Source organism: Tachysurus fulvidraco, chromosome 1, assembly GCF_022655615.1.
Source record: "Tachysurus fulvidraco isolate hzauxx_2018 chromosome 1, HZAU_PFXX_2.0, whole genome shotgun sequence".
Lineage (NCBI taxonomy): Eukaryota > Metazoa > Chordata > Actinopteri > Siluriformes > Bagridae > Tachysurus > Tachysurus fulvidraco.
Window position 1 is genome coordinate 40,855,437 of NC_062518.1, and position 16,790 is coordinate 40,872,226.

General features: G+C 37.3%; 2 protein-coding genes and 1 long non-coding RNA gene across 4 annotated transcripts in view; 2 read left to right on the forward strand and 1 right to left on the reverse strand.

Annotated features, from left to right (window-relative positions):
- Positions 1-16,790, reverse strand: part of LOC113645368 (titin-like) — a 1,056,738-nt gene that overhangs the window by 555,551 nt on the left and 484,397 nt on the right. The window lies entirely within an intron of this gene.
- Positions 1-16,790, forward strand: part of LOC113643804 (immunoglobulin superfamily member 1-like) — a 789,004-nt gene that overhangs the window by 478,567 nt on the left and 293,647 nt on the right. The gene's annotated exons all lie outside the window — the stretch shown is intronic.
- On the forward strand, positions 12,024-14,352 carry LOC113637353. 2 transcript variants are annotated; one of them, XR_003439354.2, is made up of 4 exons: positions 12,024-12,662; positions 13,195-13,430; positions 13,521-13,716; positions 13,818-14,352. It is a non-coding gene; the product is annotated as an uncharacterized LOC113637353 (long non-coding RNA). The 2 variants fall into 2 exon arrangements; XR_003439352.2 differs by having other exon boundaries at positions 12,027-13,430.

Here is a 16,790-nt window from a genome sequence, read left to right on the forward strand (position 1 = left end):
TTTTTCCCTTACCTTTAGACACGTCTCTTTCTTCACTGGGGTAATATATTCCAAAACAAATAATACACAAATATCCACACAGGTCCAAGGAATTGAAATCTGTAAGCTTTTTAATCCAAAACGCTCTGTTCGCGCCGCAAATATTCCGTTAGTGTTCTGAAAACTGGAAACAGTAGTGCGCCATCATCTCGTTTTGCCGCTCTAACTTCTCATTGGGATATTCAAAAATTCAAAGTCTACGTCATATTTATAGCCCAGGTCCTAACGAATCAAATAAGCCCTCATTTGAGCCAATCGGTGCTTGTATGGCAGAGATAGACGGCTGAGAAGCCAATGATGGCATGACCTCATTTTTGGGAACCCGCCTTTGACTGACAATTACTCCTTCCAATAGCAATGAAATGGGCTGGGACCTATACAGCTGTTTAGCCAATAAGCAGACGATTCCAACGGTATGCGGCATGCAGTATGTTCTTTGCCTGTGTCTGCGTGAACTGGATGCGCAGAAGAATTCTTGCGTAATCCCTGACCTTTTGTCCCTCTCACAGCTCAGGGTGTCAAGTTACAGGCCTGTTTTCACACCAGAGTGATAGAGAGAGAGTCTCTGCTTGTTTTAGGCCTTTCAGACTGAGCCTGCAGCCTTTTATTTCAAAGTTATATAGTAAACAAGTACACAAAAACGCTGCACCAGACGACCATGTCTGTAGAAAAATATTTTTATTGAAGCCATTTTTGGGTCTTTTGACTTGAAATTTTTTTGGTGAAAGCCAAGACATGTGCCTATGACCCTCAGTTGTTATTTGGTCCGTAACATGTTCCAGAAAAATAAGATTAATCAGTTTATCAGGTAAACAACCCAGGCGGAAATGAAAACCTTCCATTCTAGCCCCTGATACTTTGTGCCAGTAAGGCCTAGAAACTAGTTTCTGAAACTAGAGAATCTCTTCTTTCCAATGAGACTCACCCCTGTGTGTCAAAGTATGTGGGAGCTGTACCACTTTTTGTTGGGTAGGTCATGTAGGCGAAAAACCTGCAAAAGGGGGGGCGTGGCATAAAGGGGTTAAGATAAATAAACAAATTTATGCCATTGCAGTTTGTACCTTTAAGGACATGATTGGGGCAAACAAAATATACCTCCTCATAGGTACAAATCTTATCCTTATATTCAGCACCTCAGACAAGCCCCTCTGTACCTAAACTGTGTCAAATGTGGTCATTTAAAAGTCATTTTGCAATTCAATAATATGCACATTGAATTATTGCATACAAGAGATATCAGTTTAATGTCAGTACTTGAATATCAACAGTTACAGTAAATGCATCACTTGTTGCATCACAATATTTCTCTTTTTTGTGTACATACATTTTAAAATTATTATAAGAGCAGGCAGTCCAAAGGAATGAGCCAAAAGTGTAAACAGGCAAAGGTCGGACAATGAAAGGACAGGCTATACAAGGGCAGGCAAGATCAAAATGGTGAATATAGAAAGAATCAATAAACTGGAACTTCAACGAGCACAAATGGCTTAGTTCAAGTTCAAGTTCAACTTTATTTCATTTCCCGAAGGCAATTTTTGTTGCAGCATACAGGCATATCACAAAAACAAACAGGACATAAAAAAAAGCAACACATTCACACAATTCACAAAAAAAATAAAAAATAACTTTACCTCGTATTTAAAAGTTTAACAGCTGATGGAACAAAAGAATGTTTGAACCTATTTGTTTTACTAATTATGATCCTGTACCTAATACCCGAGGGTAGAAGGTCAAAACCATTATACATAGGGTGGGAATCATCTGATAATATAGTCTGGGCTTTCCCCAAAACCCCTCTACAGTATAACTGGGCCATAGACATCTGCTTCCTCCCTGTTATTTTACTTCCCTGATTTACAATTTTCTCTAAACTTCTCTTATTTTTCACATTTAGAGAATTAAACCAACACACAAGAGAAATGACAGCAATGACTCAACATAGGATCTGTAAAACAGTCTTAGTATCAACAGTCAGTGAATAAAACTTTTGTGACATACACTGGACACACAAGGGTATAAATACAAACAATAATGAAAGGGAAATCTGAAAACAGGTGAGAATCATAGAGAGATATATGGGATGCATTTCATCAACTTTAGTTTTGACAGGTCTAGGTCAAAGGTCAAACCTTTTATCTGACAGGATTAAGGTCAAAGGTCAACTCTTTGTTTTGACAGGTTTAGATCAAAGGTCAAAAACCATTATAATTAAATTAATGAATGTAATTATATAATGCTTACTGATAGGAATCGTATGTGCTGACTTTTTCAGATTGATCAGTAATTAAAACCATGTGTTTGCTCCAAGGAGATAGGAGACCAGTAATTAAAAACCATGAAGGAGTTAGGATTACCCCCTTCAGACTGACCAATAATTAAAACCAGTAATTAAAACCATGCGTATTATAAACGCAAAGGTGACATCAGTTCCATCAGTTCCCTATACTGACACACATGTGCACACACCCACATGAGCAAATGCGCACACACACGTGTCTTAAATAAAAAGCTATTGTATAGGAAAAATTTGTATTTCCGAAAGGTTTGACGTTCGGGTATTCTACCAAGTGACTACACATCTTTGGAAATCCGTCAACGGAAAAGAACTTCTACGATCTCCTTCCAAACATCAAGAGATCATGGCCTTTTCAACAGGCAAGAACTTATTATGAACTTTATTGTAATAATTTTATAAGTATTAGAATGCTAATCGTTTGATATTACCATATTTGAGACTTTCAATATAAAATATTTAGAAGAGTGACTTCCATCTAGTTATAGACAGTTTATACATAAAGTCTGATTTAAATACCTTTAATTACAGAACAAGACCAGACTATGTCTAGGAAAACGTATCAAACAAATGTGGTCCTCCAGGGTAATTTCATTCTGACTCTTAGATCCATGTTTTGAGTTGAATGTTTTATCACATATTACTAAAATAAAATGTTATCTGTTTTTTTATACAACGGTATTGAGATTATTTCCTACGACAAGTTTGACAGAGCTGGTGGTCGATCAAGTAAAATATCCTGATAAAACCAGTCAAGTTACTGTATAACGTCACACAACCAAATCACACGAGATAAAAGGGGGTTTCATTTGAGAAACCAAACACATATAAAAAGGTTCAGGGTTGTATACAATAAACGTGTGTTATTTACTGATTTCACAACAATCCCTTACGGGTATTAACACCTATACTGATGTATTTATATGTATATATGTACGCATGCTTGCCTGTATGATGTTCATTTGTTCGTTTCGATCATTCTGTTTTGAACACTTGACATGGAAAATATGAATGTGACAACATCCGATGTGAGGATGCAGCTGCCCTTTTCATGTACAGTATTGTATGTGGACCTAGTAACAGTGGGAAATCTTATTTTATCAAACTGCTGCTGGAAAATTGTAAAGAGGTATTGTCCAAAGTTCCTGAAAATATTGTATGGATTTACTTTTGTTGGCAACCTTTGTACAATGAACTGATGACCAAAATAAATATTAATTTTATTCATGGAATCCCCGATTCTTTGTATGATGACGAACTGTTTCCTCCCAGCAAAAGAAAACTTCTTGGTAATAGATGATTTGATGGAATCTGTGAGTAAAAACAAGGAAGTAGAAAAGGCTTTTACTAAACACACACATCACAAAAATCTGAGCGTCGTATATCTGATTCAGAATTTGGTTTTTCAAGGCAAGTCTAGTAGAAAAATCAACCTGACCACCAACTACATAGTTCTTTTTAAACCCCTAGAGATAAATTACAGGTCAGCATGCTAGCTTGGCAAATGTATCCGGGTAACAGGCTCTCAAGTTTTGTAGACAGGCAAGCGTGACATTTCCAAGCATATGTGAACTAGCTTTAAACATGCTTAGAGGGATCATCCCTCTAATGACGACACAGTCCAGAGTTTTAAAAAAGCAGAAAAAATGGATAAAACTTTTTGCGGATAAAAGAGCATCTGTAGAAAAGAAAAGGAAAGTTGTTAAACAAACTGGAGGATTTCAGTGTAGGGAGGTGTAGGGAACGTTCCCTTTATAAGCAGCTTGATCGCGTCCCTCCAATGTATTTTTTACCTTTTATTTCAATAAAATATTTATGCAATAATAATTTTCTTGTGAAGCATAATGATTAAATAGTGCACTACACGGGCGAATAAAACATTTCCAGAGAGTTTACACATTGTACACAACTAACTGAATATTTTTTATTTACTCTAGGGTACATTTTTTTTCACAAAAGCCACAACAGATTTGTCATAATACGATTAAACGAAAACCTTTAGCTCTCTGGGACAGAAAATAATACACAATGCTGTCCACAACAAAGTGAGGTAAAATCTTGAACTTCAAATCAAATCTAATTTTTTTTTCTTCTCACATACACATACATACAGAGTACGACATGCAGTGAAATGCTTTTTAAGTCTGTCCGGTATTCAAGCATAAAAGGAATGGAATTAAGGATAAAAATAAAACCAAAAACAGGTAGAAAAATAAAAAGTATGAACTATATAAAAACTATATAAAATATGAAAATATATGTGAAAAATATAAAAGGTATATACATAAATGCGTATGGTTTTAATGATTGTCCTTAAAGTGTCCATGTGCAGTATGGTGTGTATAAAGTGTATAAATTGGCACTGTGCTGTGCAAGTCCAGAGTTAAAGTGTCATAGTGCAAAAAAAAAGGTTGTGCAGAAAAAAGTGAAGATGGAGGGAGAGGTTCAGGTAGATCCTAGGTGTTTACTGGTTTAATTTCTGAATGGCCTGCGGGAAGAAGCTTCTCCTCATTTAGGACGCTCTCAATATGAAGATATCAATGTTCAGAGAAATTTCAGAATGTAAAAAATAATTAAGTTTAAAAAAAGACAAGTTTTTACGTTTAAAAAGGAAAGTTTTTTTTTTCCATTGGTTGTTGCTTTAAATCCTACCCAGATACAATAGTGCTATTTTCTGATTGGCTATCGTGTAGCCTCTTTTTTTTCATAAGCATCAGGCTCGACTAAGAACTCCAGGTGACGCGCTTGATTCCTGCCCTGTTCCATAGAGACAGCGATGCGGACAGATACATTTTGGGCGCTGCGGCATATTAAATATCTGATAAAAAGTTTTTCTGTGTGAGAAACACAATGTGAGGTAGGATAGTGGGAGAAAAGACAGAAATGAGTGACTGTCACACTCAATGCGTGACACTTGAGAGCCCTGCACACACACATACATACACACAACCACACACACACACACACACACACACACACATTTATTTTATTTTATAAATGTTTATTTTCTTGCTTTTATTTTTTCTTTCCAGGAATGTTTTTAAAGGAACGATTTCTAAATTTACTTTGACATTTGCTTATTTCACCTTCAACAGTGCATAACATATATACAGAATGTGAGCTATAACTGTGCAAAACACTCTGCTTCATGTCATATTTTCTACACAGTGCATACAGCGTGTATTTAAATTTGTAATAGGAAAGAAAACTGTTTTTGTATAGTTTCACTTTCTGGACTGTTGTTCTCTTGTCATATACTGTACCTCAAGCTGAAGCAAAGTTGGGATCTGCAGCAGGACAATGATCCAAAACACACAAGCATGTCCACCTCTGAATGGTTGAAGAAAAACAAAAAAGACGACTTTGAAGTGGCCTAGTCAAAGTCCTGACCTAAATACTATTGAGATGCTGTGGCATGACATTCGAAAGGAAGTTCTTGCTGAAAAACCCTCCAATGTGGCTGAATTACAACAGTTCCACAAAGCTGAAAAAATTCCTCCACAGTGCTGTAACAGACTCATTGAAAGTTATCACAAAAGCTTGATTGCAGTTCTTGCTGCTAAGGGCGGAGCAACCAGTTAGTTTTAGTGGCAAGCACTTTTTCCACACAGAGCCATGTGGGGTTAGATTTTGTTTTCCCATATTACAAACCCCACTTTCAACAGTGCTCGTAGAGGAGGGGGCAAGTAACATAAAAGGACACGCGAGTCAATAAGGACAGCTGCACTCACGCATCACAAGCAACTAGATGTTATAACATAAACCAGTCACAAACACACATTTAAACACATAGAACAACCAGAAAAGAGAAAATACAAATAAAACCAAAAAGACACAGCGTATCAGCAACGGCTGGACATCGAGACACACACACGAAGCTCAGTTCAATACAACAGGACGTCAGCATCAATCTGACAGCAAGAAAGAGCTTCCCCTCAAGTGTGTGCCACGCTCACAGAGAGCTAAAGACAGCGGTGGTGGCAGTGGCCTGGCGACTGGAGTTCTAAATGAAATAGTACAAACTCGGCCGTCCTCTTCACGTCTACTCTCCCCTTTTATCTCCACCCGGCGCATCAATCATGAATGGGGTGCAGGGGTAGAGCTTACCCTCGGAAAAAGGAAGAGACCAAGTCAATACAAAGGAAACACACCACACTAAGATAATAAGGAAGGCTTAGGCTGTAACAAAAATAAAGGTTTTTAAATAAAAATCTTCATTTAAAAACATCATGTTGTGTTTGTGTTGTCTTTAAAAAAATTAAAAAGAAAATCAGGACGGGGCCGGCGCTTTTTCACACCACAGTATATACTGTACATGTGTATTTGTGTTTTGTTTATATATACCACATGTAATGCCTTAATGTAGTCATGTAAGCTGTAGCACAGATCTGCTATTTGTTTTCTTTGAATTGTTAGTAGTGTTAAGTTTTCCTGTAGTGAGCAGTAATAATGTAAATATTCATGATAAAAAGTGCTATTGATACTTAGAATTGTACAATGTTAGTAGGACAAGATGATTTATTAATGAAGTACATGATTATGTAGATTGTGAGTAGTAAACCACCTTATAGAATTTCATACAATGGTCTACAGCAACAATGATTAATTTATTTTAACAATCACAAAAATGATTTGTGCCACATAAGAAGGCAGAGTCAGAGAGGATGCAAGTTGCAGTGGACAGTTTATTAAAAACAGCTCTTAACAGCAAAATATACAAAACTTTAGACAAAATCAGTCAACAAACGGTAAATTGTAAGGTGATCAGCAAAAACAGATGCAGACAAAAACAGAATGAGTTAAAAAAAAAAACTGAACCAATAAAGATTCAGTCACATTCAAAAAACTTTTCTGCCCATTTACTGTACTTAAAAATGACAAAAATACGATTTATTCCATTATATAGTATCAAACTGCTTATTTATCCCTGAGTTAATGCTAAATTGTATAAAAGCTGGATATATTCTGAAAATTGTTCAATTAAAACAAACTATGCCATATAGCTAGAAAAAACTACAATAATACAATCTAAAGCATAAATAGTAAAAAGAAAATGCATAGGAGTAATAAAACACAGTATATCAGGAAAATAAATCACTCAAAAATCAACACTTTTAGAGAAATTAAAGCCTCACAACCACTAATTTCCACATCATGACATGCATGTATGTGTTCTCTGTTGCACTATAACTTGCTGTTAGCTTGATGTTTTAGATAATGTTATAACCTGACACTCAGAAAGACGTTTCAGCTTCTATCACTCTGTATGGTCTGTTGTCCTCATCGGGTTCAGCTGAAAAATACAGAATTATGAACACTACCAATTAGCCTCTTATATAATGTTAGGGTTTAATTTTATGTCTAATGAAGAACACTGTTCTTACCTCGAGCTCTGTAACATTTCACTGCCAGAATGATGGTCACCAGCACATACAGGGAGGCTGTTGCTACACTGCTGAGGAGCTTCAGTACAGATGTTGGAGCTTTTCCATATGAGAGAACTGGAGAAGAAAATACTGTGGATTTAAAAAAAATAGATTTAACATGATTCATCATATATAAAACATTAATTTATTGGACATACATAATATCAGTCTGGCTCTTAAGTCTGAAGCAATGTCTACAATTTAAGATGTTACTTGCTTTAACAAAATACAGCTATTTCTCTGTAATAATAATTGAACATTAGGACTGTTAATATTTGCTCTTTTATCTGGAACCTGGCAGGTTGTCACAGCCTATACAGTAGACAGTCTGTTGACTGTAGAGCTCTAAAATAAAGTGTTGATGCTGGAAATACAAGCCTTTGCAAACCATCACTCAGCATGATTGGTCTGTATTGATTGATCTCTGGTCTGTATTACTCTAAATACACTAATTTGTGCTTATTCTACTCAAATAGTGTCATGCTAATTGAGAATTCTATTATAAAAAATATTTTTCTCTTTGCATGCAATCAAGCTGATAAGGTGCAACAAGTTTAATCTATATTTTTTTTTAAGTCTATAACAAAACTGACTCCAACACATTCATTCATTTTCTACCGCTTATCCGAACTTCTCAGGTCACAGTGAGCCTGTGCCTATCTCAGGTGTCATCGGGCTTCGAGGCAGGATACACCCTGGAGAGAGTGCCAACCCATCTCAGGGGACCCCAACACAAGCTTTATTTAAATAAATATTTCTCACCTCTGACTGAAACCCAGCTTTTCTGTGACTCTCCTCTCTCTGGGTGTTTACAGTGGTAGAAACTTTCATCTGACTTTGAGACACTACTGATGATCATCTCTCCTGTAGTCTGGTTCTGTAAAAATGAATCATCTTTATAGAAATCAACTGAAGCGACTGAGATGTTTGGGTTGCGATATAAACAGCATAAAGTCATATTAAGTCCCTCAGTCACAGGATGTACAGGACTGTCCAGGATCACAGGACCATCTGAAAATAGAAAGTGTTTTTATTTTTTTTTATTTTGGGAGGGTGTAGTTAAATGAATGTTAAAAGTTAAATGAATGTTAAAAGTTAAATGTTCTAAAAGAGGTGCGATGCATTTAGATTACGATGTAAAATAAATACAATAAATGTACAAAAGGTGTAACTTTAAGAATAAAAACCCAATGGAAAGGAAATGTGTAGCTGGATATACTTTTAGTTTCTGAGAGTGTTCAGCTTAAACAGTGTGACATTTAAAAGGGATGTAGGATGAGGGAAAGGTATATAAAGTGAATAGTCCAACGAGTATTATATAATGGTCCAGAGACAGTAGCTTATATATATATATATATATATATATATATATATATATATATATATATATATATATACACACACACAAAAATAACATAATTTAACATAATTAATATGTATTCCATTTTACTTGTGGCTTTGTGCCTGTGATATTTTGCATTTCATTGGTTAAAACTACAAGTCTCCTCAAATCCCATTTACAAAATGAACTGGATTTAAATTGCAAATTAAAAATATTTGTATTAGAATTAATCCAGTTATGGAACATATCACAGTTTCAGTGTAGTCACTCTGTCCTACATGCTGTCCTGCCTGCAACTGCTATTAACTGTTATTAAAATATAAAACAATACAAACTCAAAGAGAAGGAAAGAGAACCACAATGTTTAAAGCATCTAGTATATTTGTTCATTTAAAGTATTTTCTGGACTATAAGCCACAACTTTTTTCCCACGCTTTGAAACTTGCGGCTTAAACAATGACGTGGCTAATATACAGATTTTTCCCGATTGTGCACAGTTTTTTTTTCAGCATAAAGCTTCCATTAGACCAATGAAATTGCCGAATGGGTTAAGGTCAAACAACTTTTTTGTTTAATGTTTAGATTAAATCGAGTGTGCTCAAACCTCCCATCATTCTGATTACGGTAGTCATTTTGTCACCCTCATCATAGCAAAGACACGGAGAAATGCATACAGTATGATGCAGCTTTCAAGTTGAAGGTGATTGATCTGGCTGTTGGAAAAGGAAATAGAGCTGCTGCATGGGAGCTTGGTCATAATGAGTCGATGATAAGACGTTGGAAACAGCAGCGTGAGGAATTGACTCGGTGCAAAAAGACAACTAAAGCTTTCAGAGGGAATAAAAGCAGATGGCCCGAACTAGAAAATGAGTTCGAGGACTGGGTCAACACACAGAGCGCAGATGGCCGAGGTGTTTCAACTGTGCAGATCCTACTGAAAGCCAAAACAATCACCAGCACGATGAAGTTTGAGGATTTTAGAGGTGGACCACCATGGTGTCTCAGATTTATGAGAATTAAAGGTCTGTCCATCAGGGTACGGACGAATCTGAGTCAACAGCTCCCTCCCGAATACGAGGAAAAGGTTTCAAACTTCCAAAATTCACTGATGGAAAGATAGCGGAGCATTCCATTGGCCTGCATGACATCATAAATATGGATGAGGTTCCTCTGACGTTTGACCTGCGTCTCGCTCTGACTGTCAACAGGAAAGGTGAATCATCCATCACACTGAAAACAACCGGGTGAAGCAGTTATGAGGCTATTCAACTCCGACACCGAAAGAGATGACTTCAGTGGTTTCAGTGCACAGGAGGAGGAAGATAGTGACCAATGACTTTCTTGGTAGGCTACTGTTTACTGTTTACTTTCTTGGTAGGCTACTGTTTACTGCTCATTTTTAATTTTTTGTTACAAGCTGTGTTTCGTTAAAGCCTATTTATTTTTGTTACAAGTCGTGTTTCGCTGAAACCTGTGTAAAGCTAATTTGTTTCAATGCCACATTACGGGAGATAATGGAACTGTGTTAACTGTGAACTGTCAAATTTCCAAACATTTTTCAATAGATTCCAGACATTAAAATTGGGGTCACTATAATGCTATCAATCAGGATGATAAATAGTTTTGTGTGAGATTAAAAATCACTTCTTTAAAATACACAATGTTCAAATGATTTGGTTTTGTGTATTAAATATTATTGATGAGAACTGATGAAATGACTCACTGTGCACTGTGATGTTAACAGAATTACTGCGTCCTCCAGATTCAGACTGACACCAGTAAACTCCAGTGTGTGAAGTAGAGAGGGAGCTGATGTTACATGTAGATCCTGGAACTGATAAACAATCGGACGATGTGTCACTGTGTGTGTATCGTCTCACTGTCCACCCAGTAGAGTCACGCTGGTCCTCACAGCTCAGTGAGAGAGAGTCAGCAGTAAAGTGTTGAGTTCTGCTCGGTCTGATGATCAGAGACACTGGAGGAGATTCAGCTGTTAAATTATATTAATATTATTATATTTCATTATAGGTCACTATTATATAAACATTTATTATTAAAAAAAAAGAAACTTAAGTTACTATATGAAGGGCTCTTTTCCAAAATGCGATAAACGCCAAAATAAAATAAAAAACGAGTTTCTCATGTCATTTTGCTGTGTTTTGAACCTATATACAGCTCCATCAATGTGTCGTATGCAAAACGCTATATTTCCCTGTTTAAAATGTACTGCAAGATGCAGTTTCTTTCCTAACCGCGAAAAGCGCCAAACCTGTTTTTTGCCTAAACGCTATATATCCTTTCGACCAATCAGAATTCGGTGAGTGCTCGACGCAATCCTACATGGCTGCGGTCTGAGGCGAGAGATGTTTGTTTGTGCGCAGTCTTCAAAATGATTGCTTTTAACTTTGAATGTATTTCTTTATTTACTGTATTTTATGTATTAAGTTGCCTGTTGAATATTGTTCTCATTATGTGTGTGTGTGTGTGAATATTGTTCTCATTAGTGTGTGTGTGTGTGTGTGACTTTATCTCTACCGCTACAGCAGAATAAACATCTGGGGACGAGCACAGAAGTGTTAACTAATTTCTCCACGGAAAAATACAGGTTACTGCTCTGAAACTCAATCAAAATCTTCTTCATTTCGACTTCCTTGTGCTTATTATACCGCTCTGATACGTCTCACCACACTGAAACTCAATCGGAAATTCTTTTCCAAACTCCTATTAGTGTGTGTGTGTATGTGTGTGTGTGTGTGTATATATATATATATATATATATATATATATATATATATATATATATATATATATATATATATATATATATATATACACACACATACTAATAGGAGTTAGGAAAAGAATTTCCGATTGAGTTTCAGCGTGGTATATATATATATATAAGCCAGGGCTGCCAACTTTTGAGTTCAGCATAGAGTGAGACTTTGGGGAGCGGGGCTTTGTTATAGGGGAGGGGCTTATGGAGGGGCGTGGCTTGGTGTGGAAAAAAATACAAACACGAAATCCTTGCATTGGCAGAAGTGTATTAAGTATATATTGATTGTCAAAATATTTGGTATCTGTACAGAATTTCTTGGGAGATTTACATTACATTTAATTTTCACTAACATTTTACAGAAATAGGATCAACATGTTCACAGATTACTATCTGCACTACTGTAAGTGCAGGGGCCTGTTGCACAAAAGTAGAATTAAGACATCCAGGATAAATGACTAAGCTGAGCTCAATGAATCCAAACCAAGTGTGTCCAGGCTTAATTGGTTGCACAAAGACCAAGCCAGGATGAGCAGACACGGATTCATCAAGCCAGGTGAAACCAATCCTGGATATGTGCGCGCTCACGGCTCACTCAAACAGACCTGCCACCGACCACAGATTCACCATGGCAACTAGAGCGGCGTACTTTTCCCCGTCGGAGGCACAAATCCTCATGGAGGCATACGAGGAGATAAAAGACATAATTAAGAAGAAAGGCAACACCGCCATAGTGATAAAGCAAAGAAAAAAAGCGTGGCAAAGTATTGCAGACTGCCTGAATGCGTAAGCAGTGCACAATTACACACTCACCGCTCTGCTGAAACATCACATCACAAAATCCAAATAGTTAATTTTCATCTCTAAAAACACAGTTGTACTCTGATTATGAAACAGTTGAACTTTTAATTGAAATGGACTGTAGATACGAGTGAAATTGTGTAAAGTAACTCCATCACACTGTATAAGGCCTTGATAAATTATCAAAGCCATACATTATTACTACGCTCACTAGTAAGGTTTAATCTTAGCCGTTGTTCTCTGCTTCTTATGTTGTCCACCGATTTTTCTGTGTGTTCTCCTGCTTTTATTAATGTAAAGCTGCTTTGAAACAATGGAGCAATTGTGAAAAGTGCTATATAAATAAAAGTGAATTCAATTGAATAAATAGATGAGCTAATAATAATAATCGGTTTAATTTATATAGCGTCTTTCAAAGGACCCAAGGTTGCTTGCTCACTGACTCCATTGAATGTTCTTGTGTGATAAAGAAAATGTCTCTTCGTGTGTGGTGTGATCTGGGGTGTGTGTGATGTAGATAAAACATGACCGGGCTAAAATGGACATGGCAGCAAGTCAAAATCAAATACAAGAACAACGTACTGTTTTAGCAGTGAAAAAGAATACCCACAGACAAGGCACAGGTGGTGGGTCACCAAAAGCTGACCTCACCCTAGCAGAGGACATAGCTTTGGAGCTAAATAAAGGCAGTCCTGTGTTGGGGGGAAGAGACAAGCATAGGTCCCTCCCAAGATGCCACCCGCTTCATACAAGGTATGTCCTTCCATCTCTACATGGGACACAACCACATTCATATTGAATCCATTTGGACTGTATGACTTTGGTTTGCGTATTGCCTTGCAGTGTCTGGCAGCACGGAGTTACTGTTAGAGCCACAAGCACCAGATGATTCTGATAAAGTGAGTACTCCATCAAAGGCATACTGTAGGCCTGGCATGTCTTGTCTACTAGCTTCAATATGAATCCGATTAAATGTGATAGGGTGAAGGCCCCAGTGCAGCAGCAACAGCACATGAAGGCTATCAGCGCCTATCACAAGGTGAGCCACACAACCCCTATTAATAACCACTTTTTACATTATGGCTGTGTCAAGAATATCACTGTGTTTATGAGGTAGTAATGATGAGACTGTGTTGACAGGTGAATTCTCTGGTGTGTTGCTGGGAGACAGGGGGTATGGCTGCCAGCCTTTTCTCCTGACACCTTTCACAGACCCCCAGGAAGCACAGCAGGCCTACAACCATGCCCATGCCAGGACCAGGACCAGGGCCAGAGTTGAAATAACCTTTGTCCTCCTGGTGTCACAAATTAAGGGTCAGCCCTGTGAGGGCATGTGACATTACTGTGGCTTGTGCTGTCCTCCACAATGTGGCCTGCCTGAGGAAGGAGAGGGCTCCCAGAGTGCTTGTGCTGTATACTGTGTGTAATACAAGCTTGCAGGGAGGCTACTGCATCCATTCATTTGTCTGTTCAGTTGTGTATGTATCTGTCCTGCATTTATTTCAGTGTGCAGACATGTGGGGTGTGTTATATACAGACCTTTGAATGTGTATTTATCATTTTGTTGTATAATATGCTTTGATTCTGTGCTTTCCATCTTGTAGAGTAACTGTATGACTTCAGTTTGGAAAGGAGCTGATGGTTTACCTGCTTTGTTTTATCCTTATTCAATAAAGGAACATAATGTTACACTTTGTGTTTTTATATTTATATGGAATGTGTATGTTATACGACAGAGTATTAGGGCCACACTGAGGAAGAAGGAAAAAGTCATGAATTTATGAGGCTGTTTCTTTCTGCGGAAAAGATGCATATTCTTTTTACAGTCCTGATACTTATGACAATGTGATGCTGATGTGCCAAAAGATTAAGTATGTCCTTGTGTGTGAAACCATACTGAAGAACAATTCCACAAAATGCCCCACAGCTGTCATTTTAACAACTGTCCTCCTCTAAAACAACGGGTTACAATATTATGACTTCATTCTCGAAGTCTGAATTTTCTTTTCTTTTTTTCCCTCTGTGGCCCTAATATTCTATCATTTTATATATAGCCTTATAGTCTATGGGAAACTAAATATATGCTAATATATACTAATGATAGCAACATCATTTATCCAAAATGATTGAAATTAATAATCGCAAACATTTAAATAATGACAGTGGGTCTAGTTATATGTGATGATGTATAGTGGGCAGTGGAATAACTATTGGTTTCCGTTTGTGGTGACTGCTAACGTGAGAAAATGGGGGTGTGGCGTAAGAGCGTGAGATTTGGGTCAATTGCGTGAGTCTCACGCTGAATCCGCTTGCTGAATGCGTGAGAGTAGGGGTGGGCGAATGACAAAATCTGTTTAACGGAATAAGTTATTTTATTTCACGGTAGCGGTATATCACGGAATAATGATTTTTCAGGTAAATCAACAAAATGAACGTGCTTAATATATTACATACAAAATGCTTAATTTTTAGATGATAAAACAAGTTACTCGTGCTAGCATGGCTAACGGTTACATTTGTGTGTGACAGTTTGCAAATCGCATTTGTCTGCTCTTTGTCAGCCTTTGTAAACCCGAACCACGTCCATACCACTGTTGCGCCTCGTTTCACAAGTTCCTCCTCCTGCTCGGGATTGGTTTGTGGGATTTTATTCATCAGTCTTTCTCCATTTTTTTCTTCTTAGATGCTTATGTGCCGCTTCTCAATCGTTCAGGCGTGCTACACGTGAGGTTAACCACGCCCACTAATTTATATTTCACGGTATGCACGGAAAAGAAAAACCTGTAAGGGTAGACATTTTATTCCGCGGAAACGGAATATACCGCCCAGCCCTACAGTACGTGGGAGCTGGCAGCCTTGTATAAGCTGTTAGAGCGCTACATGCTCGGATACGTATCACCGCTCTACTCTGACACACACTCTGTCTGCATGCCGAGCGCCGAACCTCGGGCTCTTAAACAGAGACGTGAACACGTGTCACGAGTTGCGCTAATTGCAGCTACGTGACCGTGAGCCTATAAAGAGGCGTGTTGGTGGCTGGGGGTTTGTCTGAAAGACACCCACGATGTTACAGAAACAGACAATATGTGACATAAAACACACTCACCTGATACAGTCAGTGTAACAGCATCACTAGTCTCTGTGTATTGTGGGTCTGATGACTGTGTTCCTTTACATGTGTAAACACCTTTATGAGACTCTTTAACATCAATGATTGTGTAGATTTTCTTTCCTTTAGCATCTCTGAGATCCTTATTATCCCTGAACCAGTGATACACCCAGGATCCTCCAGTATTTATCTCACATGAGAAAGTGACAGTTTCTCCAGTAAACACAATGTCATGGTCAGCTGGCTGTACTTTCACTTCAGGCTTTGGTCTTGCTATAGAAAGATCACAAAAATGTAAACATATCCAGAATCAAGTAAATATATTATATAGTTATATTGTTACAAATAATTATTAAAATAATTAAATAATTAGGTTTTCATTGTTTTCCTGACATTAAACATGTAGTGTAAAAGTAGAAAACATGACACACCTCTCACTGTAATTGTGGCTGGTTCACTCCTCTCTGAGTCGTAGTTTCCTCTGCGTGCTTTACAGTAGTAATTTACTCGTCCTTCATTAGAGACTGTCACAGTGTCTGTTTTGGTGTCTGAAGCTCCAATGTACTGGGAATTCCCTATCTGATCTTTGTACCAGAGAAACTTCCATCCAGTGGACACCAGATTACAGCTCAGAGTAACAGTGTCTCCAGTGTAGACGGAGCGCTGACGAGTTACAATCACAGACGGTTTGGGTTTTCCTGTTGATATAAAATGATGAAGAGATGTATTTGATTCACTTTTACAACAAAACCAGTAATTTAATCTCTGTACCTAATTAAGCAATTAGTTACAGTGTTTATTTGTAAAGGTTCCACATTGTTTATATGCAAAAAAATTGTTTAAAAATAAATAATAAACATTGAACTGATATATAAAGGTCACTGAATTGCCTCAGTGAATTTATTTTCCTCATCTTTTATGAATTGTCTCAAATTCTGAACCACATTACACACATTAATGTATTTTCTTTCTTTCTTTCTTTCTTTCTTTCTTTCTTTCTTTCT